The sequence below is a fragment of the Ambystoma mexicanum genome, chromosome 14 (assembly GCF_040938575.1).
Source record: "Ambystoma mexicanum isolate Mex_15411 chromosome 14, UKY_AmexF1_1, whole genome shotgun sequence".
Classification (NCBI taxonomy): Eukaryota; Metazoa; Chordata; class Amphibia; order Caudata; family Ambystomatidae; genus Ambystoma; species Ambystoma mexicanum.
The window spans coordinates 411,429,232-411,446,206 of record NC_090940.1 but is presented as its reverse complement, the minus strand read 5'-3'; the positions used below and the strand labels follow the sequence as shown (position 1 = coordinate 411,446,206).

The window sequence follows — 16,975 nt, the reverse complement described above, 5'->3', positions numbered from 1 at the left end:
AGGAGAAGGGAAGCTCAACTCCCGGCAAACTGTTCAGGATCTGCTCTGGATGCAACCTACAGAATGTGTTCAAGGAGGATGAGCATTTTAAATGCCTTTACTACCTCCACGAGGACAAAACGCACGTGGAGAAGGACTGTGCATTTTGCATGAACATGTCGGATCGGACTATGAGGGATCGTCAGACCCGTCTCTCCAACTGGCTGGAAGGCAAGAGCCCAGCAGGTGAGAAGAAGTCTGAGCGGTCTTCTAAGTCCTGTGAGGGCGCCCTGGCGACGGGGGCCCAACAGAAGGCAAAGCACCTCGAGTCCGCAGGCACCGGGAGCGCCAAACGGTCAGGCTCCTCGGCTGCCAGGCAGGGCGCACCTTCACCGATGCCATCAACCGTGAGCCAACGCTCTGGCTCGGGGAAGAGAAAATCCGAGAACCTGGCTAAGCTTCTGGAGAGGCCCGGTCGATTTCGAAGGAACAGGCCGAAGGGGAGCGAGGCGGTGACCCTCCCCCTAAGGTCAAGGCATCAAGCGCGCTCAAGGTGGCGAAGGCCTTGATCCCGGCCAAGGCCTCCATTGAGGGAGTCGCTGCGGCCATGGCGAAGCCTGTGGAGGCTACCCCAGTGGAGGTGACCTCGGGGGCCTGAGTTTCCCTGCCTCCGCGGAGGGAATCCTCTTTTAAGCCCATCGAGAAAACCCCCGTGAAGACCCTGTTGGAAAAAGAGGGGTGGGGGGCGGTGGCCGTTACGGACACGGACACAACCTCCGAGGAGGAACTGACCGAGAATTTGGAAGAGGCCCGGTTGCACGGGAGGAATCCCGACGAGGGGGACGACGAGAGCGAGGGTGGCAACGACGAGGTTCCCGTGGAGGAGGAGCAACCGTCACAGCCCGAGCCGCAGGACAACTCGGCGGCCATTTTGGCGGCAATCCAAGCCTTATGCACGGAGATAAGGACGAGACTGCCCCTACTCCCGACGGACAACCCAGCTGAACCGGGTCCGTCGAGAAGCCCTCCAAACAAGAGGAGGAGAATTCATCCGGCTCCCTTTCAGCCCTCACGGCCTTCTCAGCCTTTGTTGCCTTCCCCGGTCCCGAGGGATGACGCGGGAACAGACACGGCCACGACGGGGTCGGATGATGATGACGGCGGCGACGGGACTGGCCTCCCGTCTCCAATTCCTCGGGCGTCCCCACCTGACGAAATTGGCTCCTTCCACGCCATGATTGCCAGGGCGTCCAAGCTTTTTCAGCTCTGCCCCGAAGAAAAGAAGGAAGGCCTGTTGGACTTCCTCCCGGACAACAAGAGGGCAGAGGCCCTGGCGATCCTACAGGAAGGTGAGGTGGCGTCAGACCATGCCATAACAGTGGGCACGGACATTGCCGACACAAGTTTCTGCCAGTTGGGCAGCGGCGTTTGCCTTCGACGGCGGGGCTGGCTCAGGGCGACGGATTTCCGCCAAGACGTACAAGCCAAGGATTTGGACATGCCCTTCGACGGGAACAACCTGTTTGGGAAGAAAATGGATGAGTCCCTTCAGGCCATCAAGGCCGACACGGAGACGGCTCGGGCCTTAGGAGTTCTGCAGAAACGACGGCCGCCCTTTCGGAACTCTGGAGGCAAGCAAGGTGCCTCCAAAGGATTTGGCGGCGGCTCCTCGACATACCGTCAGGCGGCCCGTTTCTTGTTGCAGGAAGCCTACAAGGGGTCGAGGCAAGTCAGGGGGATCTCGCCGTTGTCGCCAGGGAGGCCAAGGCGGCAAGGCCGCCGCCAAGCAAGACTGAACCGGCCATTGCGTCGGGCCCCCACCGAAACACCCCGGTGGGAGGCCGACTGACGAAGTACGTCGGCTTGTGGGAGTCCATCTCCACCGACCGTTGGGTGCTGGATGCCCTGGACCACGGGCACACTCTGGAATTTCTAAAGAAGTACCCCCGCATTCCTCCCGTGGCCAGGAAGGATAATCACGTCCCTCAACTGCTGTTGGAGGTAAGGGCGATGCTCAATAAGGGAGCCATAGAACTCGTCCCAAATAGGCTCCGGAGTATACTCAAGATACTTCCTAGTCAGAAAAAAGACAGCAGGATGGCATCCCAACCTGGACTTGCGTCCGCTAAACAAATATATCAAGGCACAGAAGTTCCCGGAGGGTCACCCTCCAGTACTTGCTGGGCCAGCTGGAGGAAGGCGACTTCCTATGGTCGTTGCATTTGGAGGATGCATACTTTCACATCCCCATCCTAAAAGGACACCGAAAGTTTCTCAGGTTCGTAGTCCAAGGACGGCACTACCAGTTCAAGGCCCTCCCATTCGGATTGAAGTCGGCGCCCAGGGTGTTCACCAAGTGCCTTGCACCAGTGGCGGCGCGGCTGCAGGATATCCACGTCTACCCCTACCTGGACGACTGGCTCATCCGAGCACGGACAAGGGAACTCGCCGTCGAACACACAGCGATGACCGTCCGCTGCTCACAGACGTGGGATTCTCTATCAACTTCCCCAAATCCCACCTGGTTCCGTCACAGGTCGTGCTGTTTCTGGGAGCCAAACTCGATACAGTTGCGCAGTTGGCCTCGCCGTCAGAGGAAAGGACGCAGACCATCCTGGGCAAGGTACAGCGTCTGCTGGCCAGGGTGAGGTCCATCAAGTCCCTTCTCGGGATGATGTCCTCTTGCATCTATCTGGGGCGCCTGTGCAGGCTTCAGATGTGTCCTCTGCAGGAGTTCCTTGACGCCTGTTAGATGCAAGCGACGGGCAGCTTCGAGGACAAGATCTTGCTCAACGAGGTATTCCGCCAAGCAATTCGATGGTGAGGCACTTGCGCGCATCTCACAGCGGGCACAGACTTTCAGACCCCAGCATACCAGGTGACGGTGACGACGGATGCCTCCCTGGAGGGGTGGGGAGCGCACACCGGAGATCTTCACGCGAGAGGCATTTGGGTCCCGGAGGAGAGGCCGCTCCACATCAACATACTGGAGCTCCGGGCAGTGTTCTGGGCCCTCAGGTCATTCCTCCCATCCCTCAAGGGCAAGGTGGTGAGGATCTTCACCGACGACACCACCACAATGTTCTACATCCGGAAGCAGGGAGGAACCAGATCCCCAGCCCTGTCCAAGGAAGCCCAGGATCTGTGGCACTGGGCCGTTGCCCAGGGGATGTTTCTGGTACCTTTTCATCTAGCAGGGATAAAAAACACCATTGTCGACTCACTCAACAGGGAGCTGCGCTCGTGCCACGAGTGGGAACTACGCCAGGATCAAGTGGATCGACTCTTCCAGCGTTGGGGCAAACCCCAAATCGACCTGTTCGTGACGGTGACGAACTCTAAGTGCCAGAGGTTCGCCAGCAGGTTCCCCCAGCCGAGGAGCATGGGCGATGCTTTCTCGTTCCCCTGGGACGGCCTGTTCCTGTATGTGTTCCCTCCGTTGTCATTGCTGCTCAGGCTCATCAACCAACTCAAGAGGTCCCGGTACAGGATGATCCTTGTTGCACAGGCGTAGCCGAGACAGATCTGGTTCCTGGACCTTCTGGACTTGTCAGCGTCCCCACCAGTCAAACTGTCCACGGACGCAGATCTTCTCTCCAGAGGAGGCACCATTCTTCATCCCAACCCGGAGTCGCTGAACTTGGAGGCCTAGCTCCTGCAGCACTAGAGTTTGGAGGGTACGATATCCCGGTGGACTGAAGAGAGCTTCTTGCAAAGGCCAGGGCGTCCTCCACTCTCAAGTACTACGGACACTAGTGGGAGAGGTTCTCTGTCTGGTGCCGTGCACAGAAGTTTAACCCTCTGCAGATTACAGCTCCTCAAGTGCTACCGTACTTACTGTCGCTGGCCAAAGCTGGACTAGCTCATGCTTCCATCAAGATACATCCGGCAGCGATTTCCCGATACACCAGAACTCCAGGACAGTCGTCCCTGTGGTCTCATCGCCTGGTGATGGAGTTTATGAAAGGACTATTCCGATCGTTCCCGCCGGTGAAGGCTCCAGCTCCAGCGTGGGAGCTCAACGAGGTGCTGACCAGGCTCATGGGCCCGCCATTCGAGCCTTTGCATGCGGCTCTGTTGAAGTTCCTGTCGTGGAAGACAGCGTTCCTTGTGGCCATCACCTCTGCAGGACGTGTGGGAGAGATTCAGCCCTTATCCTGCAAGCCTCCATACTTGACTTTCCACAAGATGAGGGTGGTGCTGAGGACGCAACCCTCCTTCAAGCCCAAGGTGCCGTCTGACTTCCATCTCAACGAGCCCTTGGTGTTACCAGTCTTTTTCACGTCGCCTTCGTTGCCGGCCGAGAGGACTTTGCACTCGCTGGATGTAGCTAGGCCGCTGAAGTTCAACGTGGACCGAACAAAGAGTTTTCAGAAGACATCACAGCTGTTTGTGAACTTTGGACCTGTGAACCAAGGGAAGGCTCTCTCGAAGGCTTCCATTTCCAGATGGCTCTCTGGCTGCATCATGCACTGTCATCGGTTGGCAAACCGACCGTTGCCCGGCCGTCCGAGAGCCCATTCGACCAGAGCGATCGCTGCTACCATGGTGTTCTTGTCTGGTGTGCCCCTGCTGGACATCTGCAGGGCTGCTACGCAGAGGTCCACGCACACCTTTACGAGATTCTACTGCGTCGACCGGGATTCCAGGGAGGAGTCCAGAGTCGTCCAGGAATTGCTGCGCAACCTGTTCGCTTAAGGTGAGCCTGGTGAGGAGATAAGAGATGCTTAATGTTGAGTTTATGTAATGCTTAATGTTGAGCCTTGCCACCTCCTGTGGTTGTGCATGTGTGTACTGCTATGCATTCTTGTATTCATGAGCATGTGAATCCATGCCAGACCCCATGCTGGAAAAAGAACAAGTTACATACCTGTAACTGTTGTTCTCCAGCATGGGTCCGGCATGGATTCACATGCGAACCCTTCCCTCCTACCCCTCTGCGGCTCTTCACTTGGTCATACTGCCACTTTACGTGCTACCAAATCTGAGGATGGCTGCCAGGGGCGGGGCTTAGGGAGAGGGCAGTCATTGGCTGGGGGCAGTATGACCCAGAGACCAGTGATTAGTTACTACTAAGAAAGACAGATCAGAAACAAAACTGATACTGATTTTATCTTTACTGGGGATTCCCAGCCTGACGACGGGGAATATTCATGAGCATGTGAATCCATGCCAGACCCATGCTGGAGAACAACAGTTACAGGTAAGTAACTAGTTCCTTATTCTGCAGCCATAGTCGGTTTCTTTTATACACCAATTTGTTTAAAACACAGATCCACTGAAATTGAAGTAGGCCCAGGGAGCCAGGGCCTCTTTGAAGCATTGATTTTTGACATATTGTAGGCAAAAAGTAGAGCGTTTTCCTGCACGGCTGAAAGTAAAGCTTCATTTGATTTCCCAGTTCTGAACAACAGCCTGTCCTTCAGGGATACTTCTCTCTTCTGCTGGAGCACAATGTAAATATGGATGGGCATGGCAAGATCTCGCTGATAAAAGCTGTGTGATGATGGACAGAAGAACTTCGCGTCAGGGCAGCATCCTTTTCTATGTAAAATACTCCCTTTTCAATTGGAACTTTTTTTAGCAAGCAGCAGAGCAGCACTGCTTCGATTCGCTTCTTTTGGTGCATGCCAGAACACACATTGGCACCTTTCTCGGTGTGCTCCCTGTTCCAACTCGCCCAATAGGTGTTTGGCCAGATGTGCAGCCATCATTTTCCAGCTGCAAAATGCAGTTTTGATGCGGGGCAATGGTGCTCCAAGGAGCCAGTGCAGCCATTTTGCTGTTGACTGCAGAAGCGCAGCTTTGTTATGGATGGGAATTCTGCTGAATGGGGCAATGTAGCCCACACAGCGCTGTCTATCTTCAAGCGCTCATCCGAAGAATGTTCTTATTTTAAGATTCCTTTGATTTCCCCAATTTCTTAAAGGGCTCACTAATGTGTTCCAACGTCCCCGTTTCAGGTGCCGGTATGGGATCTGAATTTGGTCTTGAAATTCCTGATGGGTGCTCAGTTTGAACCTTTTCACTCTTGTCCTTTGAGACTGTTGTCTTTCAAGACGGTTTTCTTGATTGCGGTTACATCCGCTCGCAGAGTGAGTGAATTGCAGGCACTTTCATCTGAGCCACCCTTTACTGCGTTCCACAAGATTAGGGTTGTACTGAGGGTACGTCCATCCTTTCTACCTAAGGTAGTGTCTGAGTTTCATATGAGCCAGAAAGTGGTACTTCCTGCTTTCTATCCTCCTCATCCTGGTAAGGAAGAGGCTCGACTTCATAGGTTGGAGCCTAGGAGAGCTCTAAGCTTTATATTTCTAGGATGTCCAGGGTCAGAGTGGACGATTAACTCCTTGTGGGGTACGCTGGTCACTGATTGGGCCAGGCTGTTACCAAACAGACCTTCTCCTCCAGCTGGATTATCCTCACCATTACTGAATGTTCCAGATTGACTGGCAAGGACCCTCCTGAAGGGTTGCAAGCTCACTCCACTAGGGGCGTGGCTACTTCCACAGCCCTGCAGTGGAGAGTACCTATTAGGAATATTTGTGACGCAGTTACGTGTGCTTCTATCCATTCCTTTTGTCAAACATTACTCCCTGGATACGCTACAAGGTCAAGATATGGCCTTTGGTAAAGCGGTTCTTTATTCTGCCAACTGATTGGGTATTCTAAATTCTTCTCCCTCCTCCATTTTCTGGTACTGCTTTGGGAGTCTGTCAAAGATGTGGAATACGTTGGAGGACACAATCCATTCGAAGAACAAGTTATTTACCAAATGGTAATGTTCTTTCGACTGGATGGTTCTCCAACATAGTCCACATTGCCCTTCCGGCCTGCCCCTCTGGAGAATTTCCTATGCTATTGCTGCTTGCGTTACCACAAGGCTATGTGCAGTCAAGTAGGCATTGTCTTCGAGCAGGTCACACGCTATATAGGAAAAATCATAAACTGAGGCTTCGGGTGTCGTGCGTCCTATTTATAACATCTGTTGATGTCGCCCTCGATGAAGGCCTTCGAGGGACATCAACCTGACGTCATCAACGCAGGACGCCCTCTGCCGAAAAATTTCCGAAGTACCACAGCTGTGGACATTACATGTCAAAGATGTGGAATACGTCGGAGGAACATCTAGCCGAAAGAAAGTTAAGTATATAGTCCGACATCTAGTGGTAATTGCAGAGCATTGCATCTTGTCTTTCGAGGATCGAAAGGGTATGTCAACATGGGCGTGCTTGTAACACTATCCGTGACGTGTAGTGTACCCAAAATCCCTTGCGCGTCGAGGTCCCTCAGATTGTTTTTTTCCACCCAGCTAGCTGGTCGCCTTAATGCAGAGGTCGTAAAATCGCTAATTAAGATCTTTGTCCATGACCTTTGGTAGTTTATATATTCGTCCCCTTCATCGACGACTATAACAATCACCGCAAAAGACCGCGGAGGCAACTCCAGATTTCGATGGCTGGTGCTCCGGTCGATGCTGTCGACTTGACCCTCCGGCCAGGCCTACACAGTAGGGAGAGTGGGGTCCAGGGCTTTATTTCTTTTCAAGAATATTTCCTTCTTCCCTCTTTACCCTTCTGGTTCTGCTGTCGCTATAAACCTAAGCTACGGACAGGACCCCTTTTTTAAATTATGCCCTTCTTGCAAAGGCAAGTACCACTGGAAGAACACTCACCAAAGGTGCAGTGTGTCTCCCTCGATCACCCTGAGGAGTCCTGTCGGTCTTGCCAGCTTCTATGTCCTAAAACAATAAAGGAACAGTGAGTTAAATGGTGGGCGGCCTACGCCATGGTGTAGGTCGAGGGTAGCTACCCCGCCGCCACAGACGTGAGAGTGACGAGTAATTGAGTGACAGCCGTGGCTCCGACACAGATGCCATCAACCTATCTTCGGAGCAGCCACGCTTTGAGTCGTCTGTCCCCGGCACCGGAAGGCAGACCACCGGTTCTGCTATGGGGAATGTACACCCGGGCTACAGGGATGCACACGCTACTCATAGATCAACACACAACACCCCATACCTCCTGGACGGACTTGACGGAACGGTCAAAGACGCCAGTGGGTACGCTGATTTCTTAGACGTAACCCACCAGTCCACAGGGTCGGCAGCCCTCCCCGTAAACGCCTAGGCGGCATGCGTCTGGGCACTCAAGTGACGAGGATATCAGCAACAAAACTCATAAAATCTCTGAGATGCCTCCGAAGAGCGCACTGAGGCAGAAAGTTTCAGCTATGTCGAAAACTACGGCAAAGCCGTTGCAACAGTCGAAATCACAACCACATACGCCGACCATCCTCAAGAGTCTCGCGAACATCGTTTTGGCGGCAAATAAGCCTAAAGACAGGTCGAAGGGACACGTCCACACGCTGGGAAAGGCAGGAGGAGTATTCTGAAGGTTCCCAGCTCCTGGCTAAGACCCTTTCAAATAACTCTCGACTGCCTAAGAACATAGAGCCCCTAGAAGAGCCCTTGCCCCGTTCATATTTATGGACCAGTGACAGGTTTGATGGGTGTATGGATAAACTCTCAAAATGTGTAGATTTTTCACAAATGTTTACCACGCCTAAGAGGCCTAGTGAGGAGGACTTGTACCCAACAGTCTCTAAATTTCAAAGGACCTCCTACCCTTTTCATGAGGAGGTGTTTGACTAGACAGAACCCGAAGAAGTTCCTCCGGACCCTTTTATACAGGAGGATGATGCCTTTGAAGATCAAACTGACCAGGTCCCTGATTGGGGGAGGGAGGGGATGAACAGCCAGTGGAGAATGCACCATGGCTGTCGCCGACCAATACCCCTGCTACAGATATTTTGTGCATGGATCCTCCCGCTTCTCCTCCCATTAGACGGGCATCTCCCAAAGACGACCAGGTGGCATTTTAATGCTATTCTGTAGAAATCTGCAGAGCATTTTCAGATTGCCACGCAAAAACCAATGCTAGACACTGACTTTGTGGAAGATATTTTGAAGGAGGAACCACCTGCAAGCCAGTCCATACCTTTATTGAACTTCATTAAACGGCGTATCGCCCCCTTCTTTACTAACACCGTCGCAAACGAGAGCTGTGAATCCAGGGGTCGAAGCTTTTTCGCCCCTCACCTACGGACCCTCTACAATCGGGGACATGACATTCCAGAATCCCTAGTGATGACTACAACTAGGAAGAGAGCAGGCGTATCCTTATCCATGGGCGAAGCACCACCGGACAAAGCCTGCAAAATGTTGTATGCTCGGGGGAAGCTTGTCACAACTGCTGCAGCCTATTCCACCAGAATCGCCAAAAATATTACGCTGTTGGCCAGCTATTGCGACGTTTAGTGGAATCTGCCCCAGAAAGTCCTGCAAGAGGTCCCTGAACCAACACAGTCGTGCCTGCTGGCGATTGTGTCGGAAGGGAAACAGGTGAACAATAATATTCTTAAAAACACCCTCGATGCTGCAGAGACAGCCGGAAGAACTCTGGCCCAAGGTACCTGTTGGGATAGGTACCAGCTTATCTGTTCATTATTTATTACTGTACCTAGTTATTAGTGTTCACTGTATATAGTTCTTGATTACATCAGTGCCACGGTTGCTATGCATCGCATCGGCATCACAAGGGTCTGGTAGAGAATGTAATGTGAGAGTGCTTGAGTTTCCTCGCAGAGGACAGTTGACCATTCCCCTGCTGGGGGGCGTTTCTTTACTTGTGATCTGAAAAAAGTATTGATCACAATCTACAGTCTGTTCCCGAGTCATTGGCATAACAATTGGCGACGAGGATTTGAGGATTGGCGGAGACGACCCCCGGCACAGTGCAGATTGTGTATGCTCAGACCCCGATCGCAGGAGGTGGGGAGCCGTTGGACATGACAAGCTGAAGTGGTGACACGCTACAGCTGGACATTTGGGATATTGAAGCTGCCAGAACGTCAATAGGGGATCTTGGTGAAAACAAAAAAGCCCAGCAGAGGGAGTGTTCTACGGAAGACATGAGATCTCTGTGAGGAAGACAGAAGCGTGCCTAAGGTGCACATTGTAGGTGCCGCAGTGGGGAATGTACTAGCACCTCTGTGGGTCTATTGGCACTGCTCCTGAGGCGCCCCTCAGTGCGAGCCGAAATACTGTGGCTTGCGCAGTGGTTATGTTCGATCACTGGTTGCCAAGGAACGCGTTCGCGCATGGGCACTGTGCTGTGAGTGACGCGTCAAGTGTCAGGAGAGACTGGAGCATGCTACGTCATCGTGGTCCTAGAGAAAAGGACTTAACGACATGCAGCCATTTTGGATCAGCCTGCTGCGTCGGTTAGACAATGTCTTAAACATCGTACTGGAACTCATAAGCTTACGTGAATTTCAACACGGAGAGAAAAACAGTTGGCGGGGTCCAGCTGGTTCAAGTACTCCTCGGGTGAGTGGTTGGCAGAGTACTGGGCACAGTCATTAGTGAGTGAAAACACGCCGCCAAGTGCATGGTAGTTACTGACTTTGCTGATCTCAAGACCATATTCACATTTAGTAAATAGTGCATTGGTTTGTGGAACGTGAGTGCAGGTAAAGGCATGGCGAATATATCTGCTCCAGTGTTTTTACTTGCAGTTCCGGGTGAGCCCAAGGTACGTTGGGCAGATTGGAAGGAGGGTTTCAACAAATATGCTCTGGCTGTGTTTGGGGCTAACTTCTCAAATGAACACAGAGGCATTGCTTTTCCATTGTTTCGGTACCGCAGGTCAGGAAGTATTAAGAAGTTACCAGAACCTGTTGACAATCCTGATGCAGGTCCCTATGAGAAGACTTTGGCAAAATTAGACGAGCATTATTGCATTAAGGAGAACATCATCCTGAAGAGAGATAAATGTGCCACAAAAAGTAAAAAAAGTGGAGAAAGCATGGAAGACTTTATTACAGATTTAAGGGGTCTGGCAGTCAAGTGCAGGTTTAGTCATTGCCAGGATGAGCATTTAAGGGATCAGTTAATGAGCAAATGTTCCAACGACAACATTAGGAAGGAGCTATGGAAAGAGAAGAATCCATCTTTGGACAGGGCCATTGTGATTGCGAAGACTGTAGAACATACTGATAAGTGAATCAAGACGCTTCAGGCAGATAGGATCACTGATGCATCTAGTGGAAGGCTGAAGTCCGAGGAAAGTGAAGGAGTGATGCAAAAAGTGTTGAGTTGCTCAAAGACAAGTGGGATTGCAAGGCGGTCTGACTATAGTGGAAAAAGGGTTGAGGATCGCCGGGAGAATAAATCTTCAGCTGGCAGAGCTTGGGGACGTCAATGGTTACACTTAAAGGACACCAAAGGGATGCCAAGGGAAACAAACGCTTCAAGGGATTTCAGAGATGCTGGACCGTACAGGGAGTTTGAGATCTGTGGGAAGGAGGTGTTACAGATGTGGGAGTTTTTCGCATTTAGCGTCTGACAAAGATTGTTTTGCAGCACATATAATATGTCATGACTGTGGCAGGAGGGGGCACCTTGCTCATTGTTGCACAAATGTTGGTTCTGGGCCGAGTCAGGTGCATGAGGTCAGTGCAGATTATGTGAATGAATTCTGCAGTGAGGTTGGCAGAGAAGTTGTGTATTCAGGGAATGCGGTTGCTGGTGAAAGTGAAAAGAAAAAAACATATGCCATTGTGTTGATTCGTGGAGTGCCTATCTCAGTGCTCATCGATAGTGGGGCAGATTACACTTTGATCAGTCTACAAGTTTGGAAGGAGAAGTTTGACTGCTGCATGCTCTGGCAAAATTCTGTAAGGGCGAACGCGTACAGGGATGTTCCTATAGAGATTACAGGGAGTTTTGCAGGTGAACTTCAATTCAAAGAGAGGAAATCTACAGGAACCATATATGTTGCCAACAGGGATGGAGAGCTACTCTTATGGAGCGATCAGGAAGAGTTGAAAATAAGGCTCGAGGCAAGTCATCCAGAGCAGGTGCTATCGGTGAAGAGTGTGGAGACTAAGGATGATCAGTTGGAGAACAATACTAATAACTTGGGGTGTCTGAGAGGATTTGTGCACAAAATCCAATTAAAGGAAAGTGCTCTGCCCAAGATTGCTAAATTACGCACCATTCCCTTAGCACTCGGGGAGGATGTGGAGAAAAAGTTGAAGAAAATGAAGAAGGATGGTGTGATAGAGAAGATAGAAGCGTCAGGATGGGTTAGCCCCATAGTAGTGGTCAGGAAATCCAATGGTTCTTTGGGGTTGTGCATTGACCTCAGACACTTGATTGTGGCCGACAAATTTCCTCTATCTAGAATAGATGATCTATTGGTGGGGGTGTCTGTATCCAAAGTGTTTTCTATCTTGGACTTAAAATCCTCTTACCATCATGTAGAATTACATGCAGAGTCTAGGGATCTCACAGCTTTTATCACTCCAATTGGTCTTTTCAGGTGCATACGCTTGCTGTTTGGTTTAGTTTCTGCAGCGAGTGTCTTTCACAGCATCATGTATAGACTTCTGGGGGGTGAGAATGGTGTAATGTGTTTTCAAGACGATGTACTTGTGTGTGGGAGCAACGAGGTAGAACATGATGAGCGCTTAAAGAGTTTTGAGAATTTTGAAGGAAGCAGGTCTCACAGTAGCTATGGAGAAATGCACATTCAGGGCAGATAAAGTAGTTTATTTGGGCCATGAAATTTCAGGTGAAGGTGTAAAACCCAAGGAGGAAGCAATTGAAGCCATAAAGAGGATGGAAGCACCTAAGTCAAAAGGAGATGTGTTATCATTCCTTGGCCTTGTGGAGTTTTATGGGAAATTCAAGGGTTTGTCTGAAATATCTTGGAACATGAGAATGCTTACTCGGAAAGGTGTCGTGTTTAAGTGGAATGATGAGTGCAGGAAAGAGTTTGAGGAGATCAAGTCGTCCATTGTTAGAGCACCCATTTTGAAATTTTTGAAGAAGGGAAATGCACATTGGTATTTGTAGATGCCAGAGACTATGGCATTGGTGCAGTACTTGTGCAGGAGGATCAAATTGTATTGCACACTGTGGCGTTTGCATCTAGATCGTTGAAAGGACCAGAAAGTAGATATTCAGTTGTGGAGAAGGAAGCACTAGCATGTGTTTGGGGTGTTGAGAAATGTAAGAGATTTATGTGGGGCAGGGAGTTTACAATTTGCACAGATAATAAACCCTTAGTTGGGATTTTTACCAAGGGTGGTTTGGAAGGAGTTTCAATGCGCATCATGAAATGGGTAACTGCCTTGCAAGGATTACAGTTTACAATGCTTCATGTATGTGGTGAGAGTAATGTGGTGGCTGATGCCCTGTCTAGATCAGTGGAGAAGGAACACCAGACTATTGAGCCTTCCCGATGTTCGGAGGAGTTGGTAGATATATTTCAAGTGCATTAGGCTTTGGGGAAAGATGCATGGGATAATACTTGTATAGAAGATGCAGTATATTAAAAGATTATGGCATTGGTGGCTGGTAGAAATATAAATACAGTGGTGATATGGGTGGTTATGCCAAAGTGAAGAATGAATTGTGGGTTCAGGAGGATTATCTGTATAGGGGGCATCAGATGGTGGTACCATATAAAATGAGAAAATTGGTAGTAGATTTAGCGAGGACAAAAGGCCTGGTAAGGGCAGAATTTTGGTGGCCAGGAGTGGATAAAAAACCGGAGGAACAAGTTAGGGGTTGTATGGAATGCGTTGAGGGCGATAAAGGACTCAGAGTTGAGAAGGTACCCATGGTGGTGAGAGAATGTCCCAGGGTGCCATGGGATGAAATTGCTTTCGATCTATTGGGGTCGTTCAACATTGGAGGTGGGAGAGACAATTATTTGTTGATAGTTATGGATTTGTTGTCAAAATGGCCTGAAGTTTGTGCGTTTAAAAGATATATCCAGTAACCGCATTATCAAGTTCTTGGAGCAGTTGTTTTGGAGGGAAGGGTTTCCCAGGAAGAGTTTCCCAGGAGATGCCTATCTGACAATGGGTCACAACTAGTGTCTAAGGAATTTAAATATTTTTTGAACAAGTATGGAGTAGAGAAGGTTACCACATCATATCACGCTTTAACAGAATTCTTATGGAAGCGATTTGAATTGCCTTTGCCACTGGTGGCGATTGGATAAGGATGGTGATGGAAAGAACTTTCCAGTACAGGCTGGCTCCCTACAGTGTGACGGGAGTATCTCCCTTTGAGGTGTTGCGAGGGAGAAGACCCAACTAGCATATGTATGTCCTGGTTGGATGGGCAAATCTAGGAGTGTGGGTGTGGACCTGGAGAGTGTGAGAGAGAAAATTGTTGAGTCTGGTACCAGAGTTAAAGTGCGGCATGATCGGAGAAATTGCTGTAGGGAATTCAAAGTCAAGGAGGGTGAGTGGATCAAAGTCAAACTTGCCACCAAAGTGTGAAAGGGGGCCTCAGTGTTTTAGGATTTAGGCTCTTCTGTCTTAGCTAAAGGTGGTGGTGTCTGGAATAAAGAGAGTGGCAGTGCTCAGGATGGTTGGAGAGAGGGGTGTGAGGATGTGACAAGTCTTTAATAAAAGATCGGAAGGTTGGTGTACATATTGTTGTTGGAATTTTAAGGAGAGGAGGTGTTAGGATAGGTACCACCTCATCTGTTCATTATTTATTACTGTACCTAGTTATTAGTGTTCACTGTATATAGTTCTTGATTGCATCAGAGCCACGGTTGCTATGCATCGCATCACAAGGTTCTGGTAGAGACTGTAATGTGAGAGTGGTGAAGTTTCCTCGGCAGAGGACAGTTGACCGTTCCCCGGCTGGGGGTTGTTTCTTTACTTGTGATCTGAATAAAGTACTTGATCACAATCTACAGTCTGTGCCTGAGTCATTGGCATAACATTACCCTATTGAAGAGGTACGTATGGCTGAACAATTCGGGATTCAAACCTGAAACGCAGGCATCCCTCATTAAACCGGTAGAGGAATCTAACCTGTTTGTTAAAGCGGTAGATGAGACGCAAGAAACTGCAAAGAAGGAACATGAGACTTTGAAGTCATTAAACCAAATGACCCTTTCAGCAGCGAGGTGGAAGCTCTTGCCGCTCCTTTCGCGGACAATCATTCCCTCGTTCCCCACATAATCACTATGGAACCGGAAACACATGGTCCTCAGGACAAGGGTCAGCTGCATCAAACCAATAGCAGTCTAGAGGACAGCGCTGTGGCAAAGGAAGTGGTAGAAGCACCACCCGTAGAGGCTCCCCGGCCTCCAATCAAAAATGACTTGCAGATCCGGGTCCCCGCCCATGCCTCCCCGGTCGGGGGACGAATAACCTCATTGTTCCACGCATGGGAGGGAATTACCACAGACCCGTGGGTGCTCAAGACCGTCACCCACGGTTACTGTCTCGAGTTCAGCCGACCACCTCGATACCGGCCACCTTAGTCCAGGCGTCTGTCACCAAAACATCTGAAGATCCTACTGCAAGAGGTAGAGATACTGCAGGAAAAGGGCACACTCAAAGTCGTCCCCGTTCTACAGGTAAACAAGGGTATTTATTCATTGTACCCAAAAAGGATCTCTCCATGCACCCTGTGCTAGACGTGCACCCAGCGAACAAATTTGTCAAACCGCAAAAGTTTTTTATGATAACATTGCAAGAAGTTATCCCTCTGCTGACACAGGGGGATTACATGGCAACATTTACATGAAAGATGCATACTTTCATATTTCAATGTTGTCAGTGCACATAAAATACCATGATAGAGGACAAGCAGTATCAGTTCAAGGTCCTTCCCTTCGACATTGCCTCAGCCACAAGGGTATTTACAAAGGTGCTGGCAGTAGCAGCGGCTCACCTGAACAGGCGATCCATACCAGTTTATCCTTACCTTGACGACTGACTCATGACAGGGGATTCGTAAGGAACATGCCTTTCTAACACTCAGCAGACGATAGATCTTCTCTTCAGTCTGGGATTCTCAATAAACTAGAAAGTCTGGGCTAGATCCCAGTCAAGTCAAACAATTTCTGGGGGGTCTAATTCAGACAGAAGACAACTCGTCTTCCCCTCCATCGAAAGGGTCCAAAACATGCTGTTTTCAGATCCCTCAATATGTAGCCAGTCGAGAGGTGACGGTACACAAAGCCATGCATATATTGGGAATGATGGCCTCCTGCATTTTAGTCCCACACGCACATTTGTGCATGCGCCCCCTGCAAGAGTGGCTCAATAGCCAATGGTGTCAGGCCAGCAGACAATGGGACGATCTAGTGGTTGTCATAGCATCCCTCGTTCTCTCTCTGCAGTGGTGGTCGAGGGAAAACCTCTTGAAAGGGAAAACCTTCACCGCCCCCACAGTAGATGCCACTCTCACAATGGACACATCTTTCACGGGGTGTGGGCTCACCTCCTTCAGGAGACGGTGCACAGCGTTTGGTCCCCAGCAGTAGCTTCCAACCACATACACCTATTGGAACTGTTAGCAGTGTTGAAAGCCCTAAAGGCCTGTGAGACACAGTTACAGGGGAAAACAGTACTAGTCCTCACGGACAGTACCACGGCCATGTATAACCTAAACAAAAAGGGAGGAACTCGCTCTCCGGGGTTATCCAAGCTGTCCCAGAACATTTGGAAATGGGCTCTCAAACACAGGATGTTCCTGTTGTCCCAACACGTTCCAGGGGAACTCCATCTTCTGGCGGATATGCTCAGCAGAGACTTCCCTCTGCCCATAGAGTACGAATGGTGACTACACAAAAACATAATCTCCAACGTTTTTCACACAATGGGGCTTCCCAGAGATCGACTTGTTCGCAACTCTGGAGATCCCTCACTGCCAAGATTACGCCTCCAGGTACCCCCAGAACCGTTCCAAGGGAACGGTCTCGGGAACGGTCTCTGGATAACATGGTCAGGGAAATTTGTTTATGCTTTTCCTCCGATTCTCCTACTCAACAAGATAGTGCACAAGATGCACCAGGAACCAGTCACCATGATATTGTTGGCCCCCATGTGGGCCCGCCAACCCTGGTTCCCTCATCTGATGGAGATGGCCCTATTTCCTCCAATGAAACTG

General features: G+C 50.1%; 1 protein-coding gene across 2 annotated transcripts in view; it reads left to right on the top strand.

The window, feature by feature from the left end:
- KNL1 (kinetochore scaffold 1) overlaps positions 1-16,975 on the top strand; it is a 1,870,945-nt gene that overhangs the window by 147,416 nt on the left and 1,706,554 nt on the right. The window lies entirely within an intron of this gene.